Consider the following 19,143-nt stretch of genomic DNA (forward strand, 5'->3'; position numbering starts at 1 on the left):
CAGACAGTTTAGGGCTTCCCTGGTGGCGCAGTGGTTGAGAGTCCGCCTGCCGATTCAGGGGACACGGGTTTGTGCCCCTGTCTGGGAAGATCCCACATGCCGCAGAGCGGCTGGGCCCATGAGCCATAGCCGCTGAGCCTGCGCGTCCAGAGCCTGTGCTCCACAATGGGAGAGGCCACAACAGTGAGAGGCCCGCGTACCACAAAAAAAAAAAAAAAAAAGACAGTTTACTATAGTGAATAAGAATGGGCTCCAGAACCAGATTTCCTAGGTTTCTAATCCCAGCTCTGCCACCTCCTAGCTTGTGACCCTGGTTAGTTTCCTCAGTTGCTTTACCTGTAAAATGGGAATGATAGTAGCATCTACTTCACAGGAGTTAAAGAGAGTGAAGTACATGGCCAGTGTCATCCTCCAGGTCAATATTTTTGTTGCTTTTTATTTTGTATTTTGCTAACAGAAATGGGGCTGTGGTTTTGGCAAAAAACACCATTGTCTCCCATACAAAATAACAACTGCAGCTTAGGAATGCAAATCATATGTAGATTGACTGTTCTGGTACTTAAATGGACAAAAATATTAAAATAATTAAGTCAGAAAACTAATGAGTCCCTTTTTATGTCCCCAAGGATACTTGGAGAAAAGCAAATTTTTGGAGAAAAACAGTGGTATTTCACGTAATTTTTCTAAAAAGTGTAAAAACCTTGTTTTAACTTGCATGTTGATTCAATTCTTTTCCTTAAATATATAATCTTTACCACACGTGGATATTATGAGTAGGAAGTTTTAAAACCTCTGCTTATGAGAATAACTTTGCTTTTTTTTAAATCGTCTCTAGATGTGGGGCAGATAGCTTAGAATCAAAACTCATTACTGCAACATTTTTTCTTCTGGTTTGTCTGTCTGTGTCTTCATTGAATTTAATCCCCATCTATTCTGCCACTCTTTAAATCATGGAAATGTAGAGTTACAGTATTTTATACTTAATATTCCTACAGCCGTATCTTAGAAATAATCATAGTGTTTGCAGTCTTTTTTTTAAATTTTAATGTTATTTTTTGGCTGCATTGGGTCTTTGTTGCTGCACACGGGCTTTCTCTAGTTGCAGTGAGCGGGGGCTACTCTTCATTGTGGTGCGTGGGCTTCTCATCGCAGTGGCTTCTCTTGTGGAGCATGGGCTCTAGGCGCGCGGGCTTCAGTAGCTGCGGCACTCAGGCTCAGTAGTTGTGGTGCGCAGGCTCAGTAGTTGTGACGCATGGGCTTAGTTTTAGTTGCTCTGCAGCATGTGGGATCCTCCTGGACCAGGGATCAAACCCTTGTCCCCTGCATTGGCAGGCGGATTCTTATCCACTGCACCACCACCAGGGAAGTCCCAGTGTTTGCAGTCTTTATCTCTCAAACTAGCAGTGAGCCTTAACAAATTGTGACTTATAAGACTCAAAAATTTTTTAATCTGTTCTATAATTTGTTACAGTGCGTCAGTACATCTGGTATTTTATGAATGTATGAGAGAAGTGAAATAGAAAACAGAACTAAACTTCTGTTCCCTTAACTGACCATTGAAAGAAGAACGTATGAGTCCTTTTTATGCTATTGATGATACTTGTCAAAATTCTAAACCTATTAATGGAGCAACTAAGTTTGTAGGCTTGACATTAATTTATCTTTGAAAGGTAGAAATAAAATACTTATTGATGAATAGGTCGGTTTTCTAAATGCTACAGAAGTAATCCATATGTTGCACATACTTTGAACTTGTTCCCTTAAAACACCCTTTGTGTGGCCTATAGATTACTGACCTTAAAAATTAAAAATTTTTTCCAGAATTAGGGCTATCCACCTGATTTTTGTATCTTAAGAACCAACAAACACATTGAGTATTGCATATTTACCATGGTTCAAGCACTGTTCACTATGCTAGTGTGGATACAGCAGGGATGTTCTGCTCACGTGGAGCTTACATTCTATTGGGGGGAGGGGGGGAGTCAACAAATGAGCAAAACTCAATTGGTGTAAAACAAACTGTCTCAGAACTTTCTATTTGGGACAACTTAATGATTTTAGAAAAGCATGGTATCGTTTTTAATATGTATAAAGATGTTGTCATTTGTAGGCAGTTAATTTCTCTATTCTGATTTATTTGAAAGGGTGTGGAGAGAATTTTTACTGTTTTGTTATATTACAAACCTAGTTTAACCAGATTTTCCTGATACAGTGACTTAAATAATTATCCATATTCAACATTTGGGTCAAAATGCACGTTTTTTCCTGAATACTAAACAAGGCAGATCATACAAGGTTTTAATGTGAATAGAGTATTCACTTAAATCAAAAGGGTACAGCAGTTTTTTAAATAGGCAGAGATCAAAGCCTTCAGTGTTTTTGTCATCTACCATTATTACCCATTGAACTTTCTATTTATAGTGTGGTAGTTTATGCCCCCTGGGAGCACTAAGTTCAGAACAGGAAACTCTATTTCTGTCAGACGTGAAATGTGCTGTGTTTGGAGGAGAGGGGAGTAGGAAAAAGTAAATGAGAGAATAAACCCAGTCACTGCTGGCAAGGTGCTTAATGTATCAGTGGTGGGGAAGGCCAGTCAGAAAGTATCTCATAAGCAAAAACCTAGTACCTCATATCTAACCACAGAGAGTTCATGCTCCATTATCCACACTAATCCAAGTGACTAAGAGTAAAAATTGTATTTTGCTTGTATGGACTATTTGATTTATATTTCTATGCGTTTTACTCAGGTCAGTGTTAATTAGATTCTCTGAGCAAATCAACCACTGATGGAGAACTACATGGCTGGCAGAAAAAAATGAGTGTCTTTCCATAGTGGAAATGGAGCAAGATCAGATGGCTACAGCATAGAGTGGGAGTAATATAACTAATCAGCAGATTCTGACAGCTGTGTGAAAGATAGCTCAGGAGGTAAAATGGTCGAGCTGGAGGTAACCCAGCCAGCTTGGAGGCTGCTTGGGTGTGTAAGCATGAAGTGATAGCGTTGGAGCTGCGGTGAGAAGGAGAGCCCACAAAGTTTTAAAAAGGAATAACTGGAGAATTGTTTAATGGCTTAGATGTGGGAGCTGAAGGAAAGAGTGAAATACCGGGTTATATGAGCCAAACCAGAGGGATTGAAACCAATGATGATACAATACAGAAGCCAACAAGGAATCGTGGTTTTTAGTGCATGAGCGAAACAACCTTTTGGTATGATGAAGTTTATTTTAAGTGAAATGTTTTAAAGGGTATCTTCTGAGGAGAGGTGGATTTTAACAGTTAGACTTTGAAGTCATTGACATACAGGAGGCAACCATGAGTGTGAATGAAATTATTTTCATAAGGATTAAGTATAGAGAAAGAAAGCCTGGCCTCAGTGGGATGGGGAGGAGAAAGGTTGGAGTACAAAGGATTGCTGTTACAAAGACAAGGGCATAGAAGGCAGCAAATAGCCTTCTATAGCCAGAGAATACAGCATTCTTAATGGCAAGACAGTGTCCTCCTCTACTTGGTTTACACTGGTAAGGCCAGCAGTAGTTCATTCTCTCGTTGCATCATAATTTCTATCTGTCTCTTTATATACTTCTTGGTGGGGAATTAGCTACTAATCTAAGGAGATGATAGGATAGTTTTAGAAATACCATCCTCGGATTAGTACCAGGTCTGTGGATGTCTGTTCAGCAACTACAGGCACACCTCAGAGATATGGCAGGTTTAGTTCCAGACCACTGCAATAAAGTGAATATTGCAATAATGCAAGTCACAAATTTTTTAGTTTCCCAATGCATATAAAAGTTATACTATACTGTAGTCTATTAAGTGTGCAGTAGCATTATGTCTAAAACAAACTACAAACCTTAATTTAAAAGTATTTTATTGCTTAAAAAAATGCTAGTCATCATCTGAGCCTTTGGCAAGGTGTAATCTTTTTGCTGGTGGAGGGTCTTGCCTCAGTGGTGATGGCTGCTGAAGGGTGGGGTGGCTGTGGACATTTCTTAACATTAGACAGCCATGACGTTTGCCACATGGATCAACTCTTCCCTTCATGAACGATTTCTCTGTGGCATGCAGTGCTGTTTGATAGCATTTTACCCACAGTAGAACTTCTTTGAAACTTCAAGTCAATCTTCTCAAACCCTGCCGCTGTATTATCAGCTAAGTTTATGTAATATTTAAAATTCTTTGTTGTCATTTCGACAGTCTTCACAGCATCTTCACCAGGAGTAGATTCCATCTCAAGAAACCACTCTTTCTTGATCCACAGGAAGCAAATTATCAACCGTTGAAGTTTTATCATGAGATTGCAGCAATTCAGTCACATCTTTGGGCTCCACATCTAGTTCTAGTTCTTTTGCTGTTTCCACCACATCTGCAGTTACTTCCTATACTGAAATCTTGAACCCCTCAGAGTCATCCATGAGAGCTGGAATCAACTTCTTCCAGATTCCTGTTAATGTTAATATTTTGACCTCTTTCCCTGAGTCAGAAATGTTCTTTCTTTTTGCTTTTCCATTATGGTTTATAATTCCCTTTGGTATACAGTAGGACCTTGTTGTTTATCCATTCTGTATATAATAACTTGCATCTGCTAATCCCAAACTCCCAATTCAACGCTCCACGCTGCCCCCTACCGGCAACCACAAGTCTGTTTTCTATGTCTGTGAGTCTGTTTCTGTTTCGTAAATAAGTTCATTTGTGTCATATTTTAGATTCCAAATATAAGTGATACATGGTATTTGTCTTTTTCTGACTTCACTTAGTATGATAATCTCTGGGTCCATCCATGTTGCTGCAAATGGCATTATTGCTTTTTTATGGCTGAATAGTATTCCATCGTATTATATGTGCCGCATCTTCTTTATCCATTCATCTGTCAGTGGACATTTAGGTTGCTTCCACGTCTTGGCTATTGTAAATAGTGCTGCTGTGAACATAGGGGTGCATGTGTCTTTTCCAGATATAGTTTTGTCCAGGTATATATCCATTAGTGGGATTGCTGGATCATATGGCAACTCTGTTTTTAGTTTTTTAAGGAACCTCCATACTGTTTTCCATAGTGGCTGCACCAATTTACATTCCCACCAACAGTGTAGGAGCATTCCCCTTTCTCCACACCCTTGCCAGCATTTATTATTTGTAGATTTTTTAATGATAGCCATTCGAATCAGGAATGTTCTTTTTTTTTTTAAATATATTTATTTAATTATTTTTGGCTGCATCGGGTCTTCGTTGCTGTGTGGGCTTTCTCTGGTTGCAGCAAGCGGGGGCTACTCTTCGTTGCCGTGCGTGTGCTTCTCATCGCGGTGGCTTCTCTTGTTGCAGAGCACGGGCTCTAGGTGCGTGGGCTTCAGTAGTTGTGGCTTGCGGGCTCTAGAGTGCAGGCTCAGTAGTTGTGGCACACGGGCTTAGTTGCTTCGCGGCACGTGGGATCTTCCCGGACAGGGCTCGAACCCATGTCCCCTGCATTGGCAGACAGATTCTTAACCACTGTGCCACCAGGGAAGCCCAGGAATGTTCTTAATAGCATCTAGAATGGTGAATTCTTTCCAGAAGATTTTCAAATTACCCAGATCCATCAGAGGAATCACTATGGCAGCTATAGCCTTATGAAATATATTTCTTAAATAATAAGACTTGAAAGTCAAAATTACTTCTTAATCCATGGGCTGCAGAATGGATGTTGTGTTAGTGGGCATGAAAACAACATGAATCACCTTGTACCTCTCTGTCAGAGCTCCTGGGTGACCAGGTGCATTGTCAATGAGCAGTACTATTTTGAAAGGAACATATACATTTTTTTTTGAGCAGTAGGTCTCAACAGTGGGCTGAAAATACTCAGTGAACCGCGTTGTAAACAGATGTGCTGTCATCCAGGCTTTACTGTTCTATTTATAGATCACAGAGTAGATTTAGCATAATTCTTAAGGGCCCTAGAATTTTCAGAATGGTAAATAAGCATTGGTTTCAACTTCAAGTCACCAGCTGCATTAGCTCCTAACGAGAGAGTCAGCCTGTCTTTTAAAGCTTTGAAGCCAAGCATTGACTTCTCTCTAGCTATGAAAGTCCTAGATGGCATCTTCCAGTAGAAGACTGTTTTGTCTACATTGAAAATGTATTGTTTAGTGTAGCCACCTTCATTAATTATCTTAGCTAGATCTTCTAGATAATTTGCCACAGGTTCTCCATTAGCACTTGCTTCACCTTGCACTTTTATGTTAATGCAGATGGCTTCTGAAATCTCAAGAACCAACCTCTGCCAGCTTCAAACTTTTCTTCTGCAGTTTCTTCACCTCTCTCAGCCGTCTTAGAATTGAAGAGAGTTAGAGCTTTGCTCTGGATTAGGTTTTGTTTCAAGGGCATGTTGTGGCTGGTTTAATCTTGTATCCAGACCATTGCAACTTTCTCCATATCAGCAATAAGGCTGTTTAATTTTCTTACCATTTGTGTGTTCGTTGGAGTAGCACTTTTAATTTCCTTAGCACTCACAATTTGCCTATCTGGTACAGGAGGCTTTGGACATGTCTTCCTCGCTAAGCTTAATCATTTCTGGCTTTTAAAGTGAGAGACATGCAACACATTCTTTCAGTTGAACACTTAGAGGCCATTGTAGGGTTATTAATTGGCCTAATTTCACTACTGTTATGTCTCAGGGAATGGGAAGGGCAAGACAGGAATGGCCAATCAGTGGAACAGTCAGAAGACACACAACATTTATTAAGTTCGAAGCCTTATATGGGCATGATTTGTGGCACCCCAAACAATTAAAATAGTAACATCAAAGATCACTGATCACAGATTGCCATAACAAATATAATAATAATGAAAAAGTTTGAAATATTGCAAGAACTACCAAAATGTGACACCGAGACACGAAGTGAGCAAGTGCTGTAGGAAAAATGGTGCCAGTAGGCTTGCTTGCTGCAGGGTTGCCACAAACTTTCGGTTTGTAAAAAACACAGTAGTCTGCTAATTGTAATAAAGTGAGGTATGCCTGTATAAAGTCTGTTTCAGAGCCAGTATTGACAAACTTCTTTTCAAATTCAGCTGTACCACGTCCCCAAGGCATCTTTCAAATACATGTCATTGAAATATTTCTCCACCTGCATTTCCAATGATATAAACATGTTTGTTCCTCTTTTAAATGGCACTTTGGTGTTTTACCCACAAAAATGCATTAGGGTGGTAAATTATTATTTATTAAGTGGGTTCTCATATGTTGTCGACTTGTTTCTGTTATTTTCTAAAAAGACATTGGTGTCCTAGCTAAGCAGTATGTGTTAGTTCCTAGGGCTACTATAACAAATTACCACAAATTTGGTGACTTAAGGCAACAAACTTTCTGTGACGGTTCTGGAGGCCAAAAGTCCAAAATCAAAGTGTTGGTGAGGCCTCGCTCCCTCTAGCGGTTCCAAGAGAGAAGTCATTCCTTGCTGCCAGCATTCCTGGGCATTAGGCCGCAATCACTCCAAACTGCCTCCATCTTCATATCGCCTCTGTGTCTCATCTGTCTTTTAAGGACATTCATGTTGGCATTTAGGGCACAGCCGGATAATCCAGGATAATCTCAAGATCCTTAATCACACCTGAAAAGACCCTTTTTTCAAATGAAGGTAACATTCACAGGTTTGGGGATTAGGATGGGAACATATCTTTGGAAGCCATTATCAACCTACTACACAGCGTTTTACTAATTTTGCAGTAACAAAGACCAGCATGGGTCTACTCTAGGATAATCCGAAACATGGCAAATTGAATCAGCAGACCTAAGGGTCTCCCTAGAAAGATCCCGCCTAGGAAAGCCCCAGAATTAAGCTACTCTGCAGAGATCCTTCTAAGGGAAACCTAAAGTCAGAGGAGACCTTCATGAATCAATAAGAGGTCCAGTCTGGGCTAGTTCCACAATTCCAGAACCAATATAGTGTCCATGAAATGCTGTTAATCATTATCCCACTGAATTACCTTCCACTTGGGTTAGCACACATCCAGTCTACCCGACATTTTATAATATTCAGCAATGACAGAAACTTCCCCCTTCTACTGACTTACTTTTAGGAGTGATAAATAGTAAACTTTATTTTCTCTGCTTTTCATTTCTAGACACAACAAAAAGGGTTTTGCCTCCACCTCACCCCCTCACCTTCAGTCAGACATACATGATTCATATTAGAAGAAAATGAGTGCTTCTGAAACCAGTGTCATGATTTAGATTTTATTCAACCTCTGCACTGAATTGCATGTTTCATTTACTGCCTTTCTTTCTTTGTTTTTAGAAATGGGAGCAATGGATGGGCACAAGAATTAAATGATAAAAATTCATTTGGTTGGAATAAAGTACATTGAACACTCAAGCAAATAAGGGATTACTTCAACCCAGTGGGATTTGGGGGTTTTATATTTTTTAGTACATCCTGCATTAGGTTTCTGTGAGGTTTCTCAAAAATGAATTTGAACCTTCTCCAGATAGGCCTTATCTGTTCGTTATTTCTGGTAACTATTTGAAGTAATGGTAAAAGGGAACAGTAACCATCTGTGGGGTTTATGTGTTTAAGATACAAACTTATAGTTCCCAGAAGTTGATTCAGTCATTCTCTATCAGAACTATTCTGGAAAAAGTTCTCACTTTGTTCATTTATTCCTTTGGGTTTTCTGGCTTCACTAAAGCATGACTTGGATTGTGCAAGATTTTAACTGGAGACATAGAGTCTATTTTATTAGACTAAAAGACAGTCATGATTCTTGAAATGCATCTTGGGCTCCTGCAGAAGCTAGACCAGCTGGTAATTACTATGTCAAACACCTAACAGCTAGCTCTTAACTTGTTCAGAAACAAAGAGATGATATTAGCTAGCTACCACCATGCCATTAATTTCATTCCACCAGTGCTGTCATAGAGGATGGCACTAAAGAAGGAAGAGGCACCCATCACCCCTCCCTTCATCCTTCCATTCTGAACCAGTACAGGATATTCTGATGGGCAGGACATCCTCTCCTTAGCAGGATGTGGCTAATCCAGATACAGAGTTAGCCCTGGGCCCCCTGCCAAGGTTCTTGTTCAGGGGGGGTAAAGAGGACAGGTCTCAGGTTGTCATCCAAATAAGAACTAAAATGTCAAACCATGTCAGCCCTGAAAAGTGAAGACAATTTACAGTGCCACCTCCCTGCCGCACTGTCTGCCGGAAGAGAGCTATAGCTACCCTAGAGTTCATCTCCCCAAGGCTATTACATCATAAGGAAGTACTTTTTTCTTGGCTCAGTTGCTTGTGAAACTCACTGAGAGGAGCAGTAGAATTAGTCACAATTGGCTCAACTGCTTTATCTCACTTCGAGGAAGAAAGGTAACAAATTCTAGGAAGCAAAAGATTTTGTGACAGGTCTCCTTGACCTGCACACAATAAATTCAAAACCACCCCATGAGTTAAACCAAAACATATTCAGTATCTAGCCTTAAACCTAGTTTGACTATAACATCTCTTTTCCAAAGGAAGGTAACCTGTGGAATGATAATGATTCCAGAAATTGTTGTTATAATAATTATGTAATAATTTTTTTTAATCTGTTATTACATAATAACAATCTATGGAATCATCCCCAAACATAGACTATTTCTCTGCTCTCTTTTCCTGTCATCCTGTCAAGGTGAGAGAATCACAAATAAAAGCTTAAGAAACCTGTTACCCATGCTCCCCAAAACCAATTTAAATGCAGAATGATGAAAGAATAAGAAAAACCAGCAAGTGATAGCTGAATTCTTGTTCTTTGGCATGATGTTCTGATGAGAAACTTGGGATTCAAGAACTCATCAACTCTGATAGTTTAGAAGTAATAACAATATTAGTTATTTCTTGGACCCCTACCATGTGCCACCCACTGCTCTAAGCACTTTACAGGTTTTTATTTAGCCTTCAAAACGATGCTATGAAATAGGGCATATTAGTGTCCCCAATTAGTGCTAATGGATGCCTTAAATCAATAGAATAAAACATAAACACTAGAAAAGGAAGTTATTATAAATAAATACTTGAAAAGCTCAAAAGTCAATTAGAATTATTCAGGAACTTAGGAAGGTAGCTGAATACAAAATAAATCTGCCAAAAATCAATAGCTTTTTTTTTCTATATTCACAATAAGCACTTAAAAGTTGATATGAGGGTAAATATTGTAACAGACAAAAATTATAAATGTCTCAAGGAATAAAGTAAACAAGAAAGAGCTACTAAAAAGTCATTAAAGAACATAAATCAAGATCTGAACAAACTATATTCTTGAGTGGGAAGACAATATGAAATATCAATTGCCCCAAATTAACATTTTAATGTAATATGATTCCAATTTGAATTTCAACTGGTGAAGTTTTGAAATTGAACTAAATGATCTTAAAGTTCAAGTGAAAGAAGAAATAACATTAAGGGACTTCCCTGGCCCTCCAGTGGTAAAGAATCCGCCTTCCAATGCAGCAAATGCGGGTTCGATCCCGGGTCAGGGAGCTAAGCTCCCACATAGCACAGGACTACTGAGCCTGCACACAACTAGAGAAGCCCTGCACACAACTAAGAGCCTGCCTGCCGTGACTGAGACCCAACACAGCCAAAAATAAATAAATATTTTTAAAAAAGAAATAACATTAATTAGTAGAGTAGAACTGAGTCCAGAAGTAGATTCTAGTATATAACATTAATATATGACAAAGTTGTATTTCAGTAAGAAAGAACGTTTCTTAGTAAATGCTGGGACAACTAGCTATCCATTTGAAGAAAATGAAAGTGCAACCCTTATATCGCACAAAAAGCAAATTCCAGATATATTAAATTTTTTTAATTAAATATAAAGTAAAACAAAAAGAAATCTAAGAGACTGGAAGTGTAGTCTAGAGATAGGGGAGACTTTCTTAGCCAATTTAAGAAACTAAAAAGCTATTTTTTAATTAAAATATTTTATATATTTATGGGACTTCCCTGGTGGTCGGTCCAGTGGTTAAGAATCCGTCTTGTAATGCAGGGGACGCCAGTTCGATCCCTGGTTGGGGAACTAAGATCCCACGTGCCAGGGGGCAACTAAGCCCGCACACCACAACTAGAGAGGAGCCCGTGCACCACAACAAAGAGCCCACGCACCACAACGAAAGATCCTGCATGCCGCAACTAAGACCTGAAGCAGCCAATAAATAAATATACTAAAAATATTTTATATATTTAAATTAAGATAATGAAATTAAAGAATTTATAGATTTAAAATTTGACAAAATATATTACAGAGTTCATGTGGGAAAATATAACAAAATATATAGGGTTAATATCTACAAAATACAAAATGTTCTTAAGAATTGAAACGAAACAATCCAAAAGAAAAATGGGCGAAAGATATTACTAGGCAGTTCCGAGGAGAGCAAATTCAAATGACCCATAAACATTAAAAAAAAAATGCTGAAACTAACTTGTAGACAGAGAGATGCAAAACAATATACCAAAGAACCCAACACACGGGGAAAATTTGCAAAGAGATAACACTACAAGCCCAGAAGAGAGGTTAGAGGGCAAGAAAGGAGTCATATATTGCTGATGGAAATGTGCCTTGTAGAGCCTTTGGTAAGCAAAAATTTTAATTTGCTATCTGCCATTACCTATTGAAAGTCAAAGTAGGCTTATTTGACCCAGCTATATCCTACTCCTGATAGCTACACCAAAGAAATAAAAGTATATATATATATATGTACTTTACTGCTACAGTGTAGTAGAAAAACAGAAATAGGGTGAATGACCATCAAAAGAATGATTAAATAAATTATGATGCATTCATAACATAGAATATTATGCAGCCATTAAAAATGAGTTTGAGGGGATTCCCTGGCAGTCCAGTGGTTGACTCGCCGCTCTCACTGCGGAAGGCCAGAATTCAATCCCTGGTCGGGAAACTAAGACCCTACAAGGCAAAAAAAAAGTTTGATATTTGTTTTTTTAATTAATTATTTATTTATTTTTGGCTGCGTTGGGTATTCGTTGCTGCGAGCAGGGGCTACTCTTTGTTGCGGTGCAAGGGCTTCTCATTGCACTGGCTTCTCTTGTTGCAGAGCACGGGCTCTAGGCACACGGGCTTCAGTAGTTGTGGCACACGGGCTCAGTAGTTGTGTCTTACAGGCTCTAGAGCACAGGCTCAGTAGTTGTGGCGCACAGGCTTAGTTGCTCCGCGGTATGTGGGATCTTCCCAGACGAGGGCTCGAACCCGTGTCCCCTGCACTGGCAGGCGATTGTTAACCGCTGCGCCACCAGGGCAGTCCAAGTTTGATTTTTAATGGTTGATTTAGAGGGATTTCTATGAGGTATTTAAAGTGAACAAAGCAAAATACATGGAAGGATTGTGTTACGTTTGTGTGTGTGTGTTACATGAGCCTGGGAAAGGTACTGAAAAATACATTCCAGGTTGTTAACATGGTTTTAGAGGAGGGGAGGGTTGAGGAAGTTAGAGTTAGGGGGATCTGAGTAGATAAGGGAAGAATAGCAAAAATACAGCTGTGGGAAAACAAAACAGGATCACAAAGGCATAGAGAATTCCTCATTGTCAGTGTCAAGTAAATAACAGTTTCTGGAATATAAATTTTAAAAACTGTATGAATCTCATTGCTATATGTAAAATATGAATATCAACATATGGGGGATAATGTGCTATAACAAAAATAACTGTCCTAGCCGTAGTAATATGGATGACTTTTGAATTATTTCTTTTTCCCTAACATTCTTATGCTATATTTAAGTAAAAAATAATTTTTTAAAAAATTAAGTAATAACTTCATAGCTAAATCAGAAAAAAATAAGTCATCATTCAAAAAGCAAAAGGAGTTTAACTTTCTTCTGTTACCTGAAATTCAATCTTCTTACACAGCTGAAGAACTTCAGTTGATCTTGTGAAGGACAAAGAAGCAGAAGGATTCCCCTAGGATGGCAGGCAGTTTCCTGAAGATTAAACTCAATCTTTTAAAAATTGCAAATAGGAAGCCAGGACAGATTTCTAAGCACAGACGTACCTAATGCCCTTTCGCGGCACAGACTCCAGCGTCCTAACAAGTTTCAAGGGCAGTGTTCAAGACAGACGCAGGTTTTTCTTGGCATTATAGTGCACTGCCAATACTTACATTATATCATTTTATGCTTTTAAAAATGCTCTTCTATTTATAGAACCTGCATAGTTGGCTCTTATATGTCAATATGTTTGTAGCTCAAAATATCCTCAACGTATTTACAAACTAAATATACTGCATTTTCAATCATTAAAATAACCCCTTGGGACTTCACTGGCGGTCCAGTGGTTAAGACTCTGCACTCCCAATGCAGGGGACACAGGTTGGACCCCTGGTTGGGGAACTAAGATTCCGCATGCCGCACAGCATGGCCAATAAATAAATAAATAAATGACCTCTTGAAAATTGTGTTGTTGTTAAAGAATAGATTTATAGCATACATTTTCATAGATGATCTAATTAGAAGATATTTACTTATAGAAAAAGATAACTGTACATATATGGGATCCATTCAAGTTTTTAAATTACTTGTTACATTGTTTCTCAAAAGGTTTTCATTTAGATAATGATGTGTTCGTTTTTGCTGTGTTCTTTTAACCCCTCCCTACCCTCTTCCAACTCACTGGGTATGCAGCATCTTTCTGACTGTCAGACACAGAGACCTGGACAATGACCTGCATTTGGTAAAGTGGACTGAAGGCTGAATGCCATTATCTGTGTTCTTAGCACCATAGAAGCCACCGCATGGATTCTTATGCAAACCCTAGAGAAGAGGAAAGACCCTCTGTGATGTGTGAGGTTGAATTTCCTGCCTTCAACCCACCAAACCAGGGAGGATGAGGGCTCAGTCAGAAGTAAGACCATTATAAGAAAAACAGTTTTTAATGTGACTTTCCTTAGCCAGTCGAATTTATGGGGTAAGGTTCATGCTAGCTACCTTCTCTTCATATTAAAAGCTAAATAGAGTATAAATCATGCTATTTAGAGAAAAGAGAACAAAGCAATGCTGTCTCAAAGGCCCTAAGAAATCATTCATCAGGAATGCGAGTGCGTATTTGATTTACAGAATTTCTATGCCAAGCAGAGAAGTATGCGAAAACAGCAAAGCAAAATGCAGAAGCTGCAATAATAGTTTCGTTTAGCTGGAGCATGTCCTGTATCAACAGGGATTAACGATTTTAGTTTTTTGATCGCCCCCAAGATCATGTTCACTATTGATGACGCCTAAGATGTCTGTAAAGAGTCACTGCAATTGATTTATTTGTCCAGCAAACTTTTTGTCAGCAAATTCACTACCACCTTAAAAATGTCACTGACTGCTCTATGCTTTCAACACTAGAAGCACAAGCTGCAGTGAAAACTGTATTGGGCTCACCCTTACTGTCAGAATTCTAAGAAGCAATAACATATTTATGATTTCATGTTAAAAATCTCCCAGACATCACTGTTGAAATCACAATTTAGCAATAACAGAGTAACTTGAAATTATGAAGTTTTACATTTCACCATTCTGTTTTCCTCTTCACATTGAACAAAATTTGAAAGGATTAAGAGGAGAAGCTATAACATATAAATTATTCAAGAGTTCTTCCTGTTTTTAAGCTCCACAAGACTGAGATGACAGCTCTTTTGAAGTGGTAGAGAGTACTGTGAGGTATCTATATATGATAGAATATAATATAAATGAAAATAAATTCAGTCTGATTATATAAATGTAGATATTCTTATTAGAATATTTGTTGAGGAATTGAATGCAGTTGTATTGATTGGAAATGACCCACTCATTCAAAAAAATTTGAGCACCTACAAAGTGACAAAAGGTAGAGATGAATAAAACAGATATGGTCTGGGGCTTCCCTGGTGGCGCGGTGGTTGGGAGTCCGCCTGCCGATGCGGGGGGCGCGGGTTCGTTCCCTGGTCCGGGGGTATCCTGCGTGCCGCCGAGCGGCTGGGCCCGCGAGCCATGGCCGCTGGCCCTGCGCGGCCGGAGCCTGTGCTCCACAGCTGGAGAGGCCACAGCAGAGAGAGACCCGCGTAAAAAAAAAAACAAAACAAAAAAAACAGATATGGTCCCTGCCTTCTTGGAGCTGAACAAAAGAGCAAACACATACTAAATATTTACTATACATGGTGCATTGTAATATTAGTCTATGTTTATTATTATAGACCAAACGCTGTTCTAAGTGATTTGTCTGTGTAAACTCATTTAATCCTCGCGATAAATTTCTCAGGTAAGTACTATCATTTATGTTATACAGAAACAGAGAGGTAGTTTGTTCAAGGCTCCACTGAGTAAGTGGAGGAGCCAGGATTCAACCCAAGGAGTCTGTGTTCTGTGCCACCTCTCAAATTGCTACATAATTATACTCCAATAAAGATGTAAAAATAAAAATTTGCTACATAAATAATATTTAATCACGAGTACAAACTTCTGAGGACAGTACTCTTATCTCAGTTTTGCAGAAGAGGAAACTGAAGTGTAAAGAGGTGAAATAACTCATCAAATATGAACGGACAAGACCCTACCCACCACACTACACTACACTACACTCTCTGCTTTACAGGCAAGATAGACACACAAGGGTCAACTAGGCTCCGTATTTAAACTTTGACCCCATTTGACCTCAAGGGAAAGCATTTTCCTTCAAACCAGATACTAACCCCACCCCACCCCCGGCAAAAAATGTCATATCGGAAAAGACATAATGTACTCAATCAATAGCTTCGTGCTATCACCACCACGACCACATCCTTTCCTAGACTCCTATCAATGTCTCAGGAAGTCCTTCCATTAGCATTTCTCCTATATGTGAGGTTCCGATAACACATCTGAATCTTCGAGGGCACACAAGGTTTACGCTCCACACTTAAATATTTTTTTACTCCCCTGATTCATGAGCTTCTTCTTCTTGAAATTTAACATTTTTTTCTATCTTTTTTGCTCCCTGATCTCTCCGGACCAAACTCATATCTTGCAGATTCCCCCTAAAATCCATTCGAAGCTCTGTTTTCCTTCCCATCACTGATGTATAACTGCTTTACAATATCACTGCTACTTATGCATGAAATGTGTGTCAGCATTTTATTCTGACTACCAAGATCTGATGCATCTTGAGCAGGAAGCCAAATTAAATAAAAAATAATTTTGGATTTATTTTGGTTTATAATTTGGTTTCTATGTTTAAGGCTAAAATATTTCCTTGCACAATAATGTGAAATGTACCTAATGCCACTGAACTGCACACGTGGAAATGGCTAAAATGGTAAATTTTATGTGATATATATGTCATCACAATTTTTTAAAATAAATAAAGAGCTGAAAGAGCTGGTCGACATCAAAAAGGAAAAGAAAAAGAATAAAACATTGCCAGTCAAGCCCTGATATCAATTTACGAGATCTAACGGTTTTACCTCATAACAGGTTTTAAGTAAGAATATTTTAAGAAAATAATGGCCAGGGAATTCCCTGGAGGTCCATTGGTTGACTCCACAGGGACTTAAGATCTCACAAGCCACAGCACGACCAAAGGAAAAAAAAAAACGCCAAATTTTATTTGGTGACTATAATGGTGATCTAAAATATTTATGTATTCCAAGTTTGTGATCAATTATGTATATTTGAATAGGTAAGTTTACATGATTTATTTTTTTTTAATCAGCAAATGTCCTTTTCCCCAGTCAATATCTCCCAGCTACAAGCACAGTGCCTGGTACATAATTGACACTTGATAATTATTTGTGAATGGTTGAATAAAGGATTCTTCAGGATTATAACCACTGAGCTACTTTATATGGAGAACAAAAGGAGACTTTGCAATTATATTTATATTTATCAATATAAAGTATTAGTTATTTTGAGATCTTTATATAAACAGGGAAAAATGCTTCTGCATCAGAGGTGAAAAATAAGGATTGGAATTAGTTCAATTCAATCTATGTTACTAATGTCTCTTTCTCTATGTCTTAAGTTTGATGTTGCAAAATGAACTGATAATTATTGTAAGAATAAGATAATTTTTGAACATGTATAATATGCCACACATTTAATGCCTGGTACTATTCTAAGGCTTTACACATATTAACTCACTAAATCCTCCTAACAACTTTATGATTTCATACTATTATTACACCCAAAAAGAATAAACTGAGGCACACACTTGCACCCAAGGTCATGTAGCTGGTATGTGGTGGAGCTAGGATGTAACCCAAGTCAATCCAACTCTCAAGTCTGAGCTTTTGACCACTTTGCTCTATTGCTATTTTTGTATTTAGTCCTCACAATTACCCTAAGAGAATATTTTCATTTATAGAGGTGAGGTTTAGAATAGTTAAATAGCTGATAAACTGCAGAACTGAGATTTAAACCTGGGAAACCTGATTTCCAAGACTGCTCTTAACAGGCCAGGCAATATTGTCTCCTGAGCCAAGCTAGGTCTGAAAACTTACATGTGGTTTTGGTTCAGCCAAAAACTGGTATTTGTATTTAATTCATGATTCATGTTATTTACTGTACTTTTGGCTTGTGATTCAATTTAGCTCAAGTCCATGACCTGAAGTAAATTACTTAATCTTACTGTAATTCTACTTCTTTAGATAAAAAGAATATTATGAAATTTTAATAGCATGTTTGCAATGTTTTGAGCTCAAAGAAGAAAACTGCTATTTTAGAATTCGAACATGTTAAATTTCAGATACTCTGTATCCTCAAAGTGGACATGCCCAGTAAGCAATTGGATGTATGAGTCTGGAATACAAAAGCAAGATATGGGCTAGAACTATAGATTGGGAATCTGGGAGGAAAGAGTTGGTAGTTTAAAGCCTGAGGATACTGCAGAGTTGAAGAAAAGAGAGCTTAGGTCAGAATTCTGGAGAAAATGAATTAACATTTAAGGGAAAGGCAGATTTCAAAAGCCCACATAGGAGACTAGTCAAGAGAAGCCAGAGAAGACTTAAAAAAGTTCATGAGGAAAGTCATGAGACCTAGGGACAGGACTGTGGCAGAGAAGAGAGTGGTCTGCAGTGTCAAATGCACCCAAGATGATGAGAGATGAAACACAAACTTTTACTGACAAAGAGAGCATTGGTGACCTTGTTTGGAGCAGTTTTCTTTTAGCAGTGAGGGTTGAAGTCAGACTGTGTTAAGTTGCATTGTCAGTGTAAATAGAGACAAAGTTTCCTCCTTCAAAATATTTGGCTAAATTAACAATGTTGCAGATGAAAAATATTTGATATGATTAAAATGTTCATACTGTTAAGTGAAAAAGCGTTTATAAAACAGTGTTATAGTCTGATCCCACTTGTTCCAGTTATCTATTGCTACATAACAAGCCACCCCAAAATGTAGTGGCATAAAACTGAAACAGAAAGGAAGGGGGCAGGGCACATTAAAAGAATGCCTAACCATTGAGGACAAGACATAAACTGGTTAGAACCAACTAGGTCCAAGATGGCAGAAGATTCAACTTCCAGTAGACCTCCAGTCTCATTATACACTCATTGTAATTGTAATACATTAGCATCTAAATGACACACCCACAGATGCCATGACAGTTTCCAGGCCTACCATAAAAGGCCAAAAAGTGGGCCGTGGCCCAGTTCCTGAAAATCCCCGTCCCTTCCCCAAAATAGTTGGCATAATCCTCCCACTTGTTAGCCTATGAAATTACTCAGTCATAAACCAACCACCCCATATTTCGGGGCTCACTCTCGCCTTTTGAGATGGACTGCATTCTGTCTATGGAATGTGTCTCTCTCTAAATAAATCCACTCCTTACCTATCACTTTGTCTCTCACTGAATTCTTTCTGTAACGAGACATAAAGACCCTGAGCTTCATTAAGTCCTGAGACCAGGTGTCGGATTTCAATTAAAAGTGGGTTCAAGGGCTTCCCTGGTGGCGCAGTGGTTGAGAGTCCGCCTGCCGATGCAGGGGACACGAGTTTGTGCCCCGGTCCAGGAGGATCCCACATGCTGCGGAGCGGCTGGGCCCGTGAGTCATGGCCGCTGGGCCTGCGCGTCCGGAGCCTGTGCTCCGCAACGGGAGAGGCCACAACAGTGAGAGGCCCGCATACCGGGAAAAAAAAAAAAAAAAAAGTGGGTTCAAGTCCCAGTTTGAGTTCTGGCTGGGTTCGACTCCCA

The 19,143-nt window shown here is 38.8% G+C and overlaps 1 protein-coding gene across 1 annotated transcript in view; it reads left to right on the plus strand.

The window, feature by feature from the left end:
* RAP1B (RAP1B, member of RAS oncogene family) overlaps positions 1–13,876 on the plus strand; it is a 61,866-nt gene extending 47,990 nt beyond the window's left edge. Inside the window, exon 8 of the mRNA XM_060025183.1 lies at positions 13,641–13,876. The gene's annotated coding sequence lies outside the window, so the exon portion shown is untranslated. The remainder of the gene's footprint in view (positions 1–13,640) is intronic.
* The last annotated feature ends 5,267 nt before the right edge of the window (positions 13,877–19,143 follow it).

This window comes from Delphinus delphis, chromosome 11 (assembly GCF_949987515.2).
Source record: "Delphinus delphis chromosome 11, mDelDel1.2, whole genome shotgun sequence".
Lineage (NCBI taxonomy): Eukaryota > Metazoa > Chordata > Mammalia > Artiodactyla > Delphinidae > Delphinus > Delphinus delphis.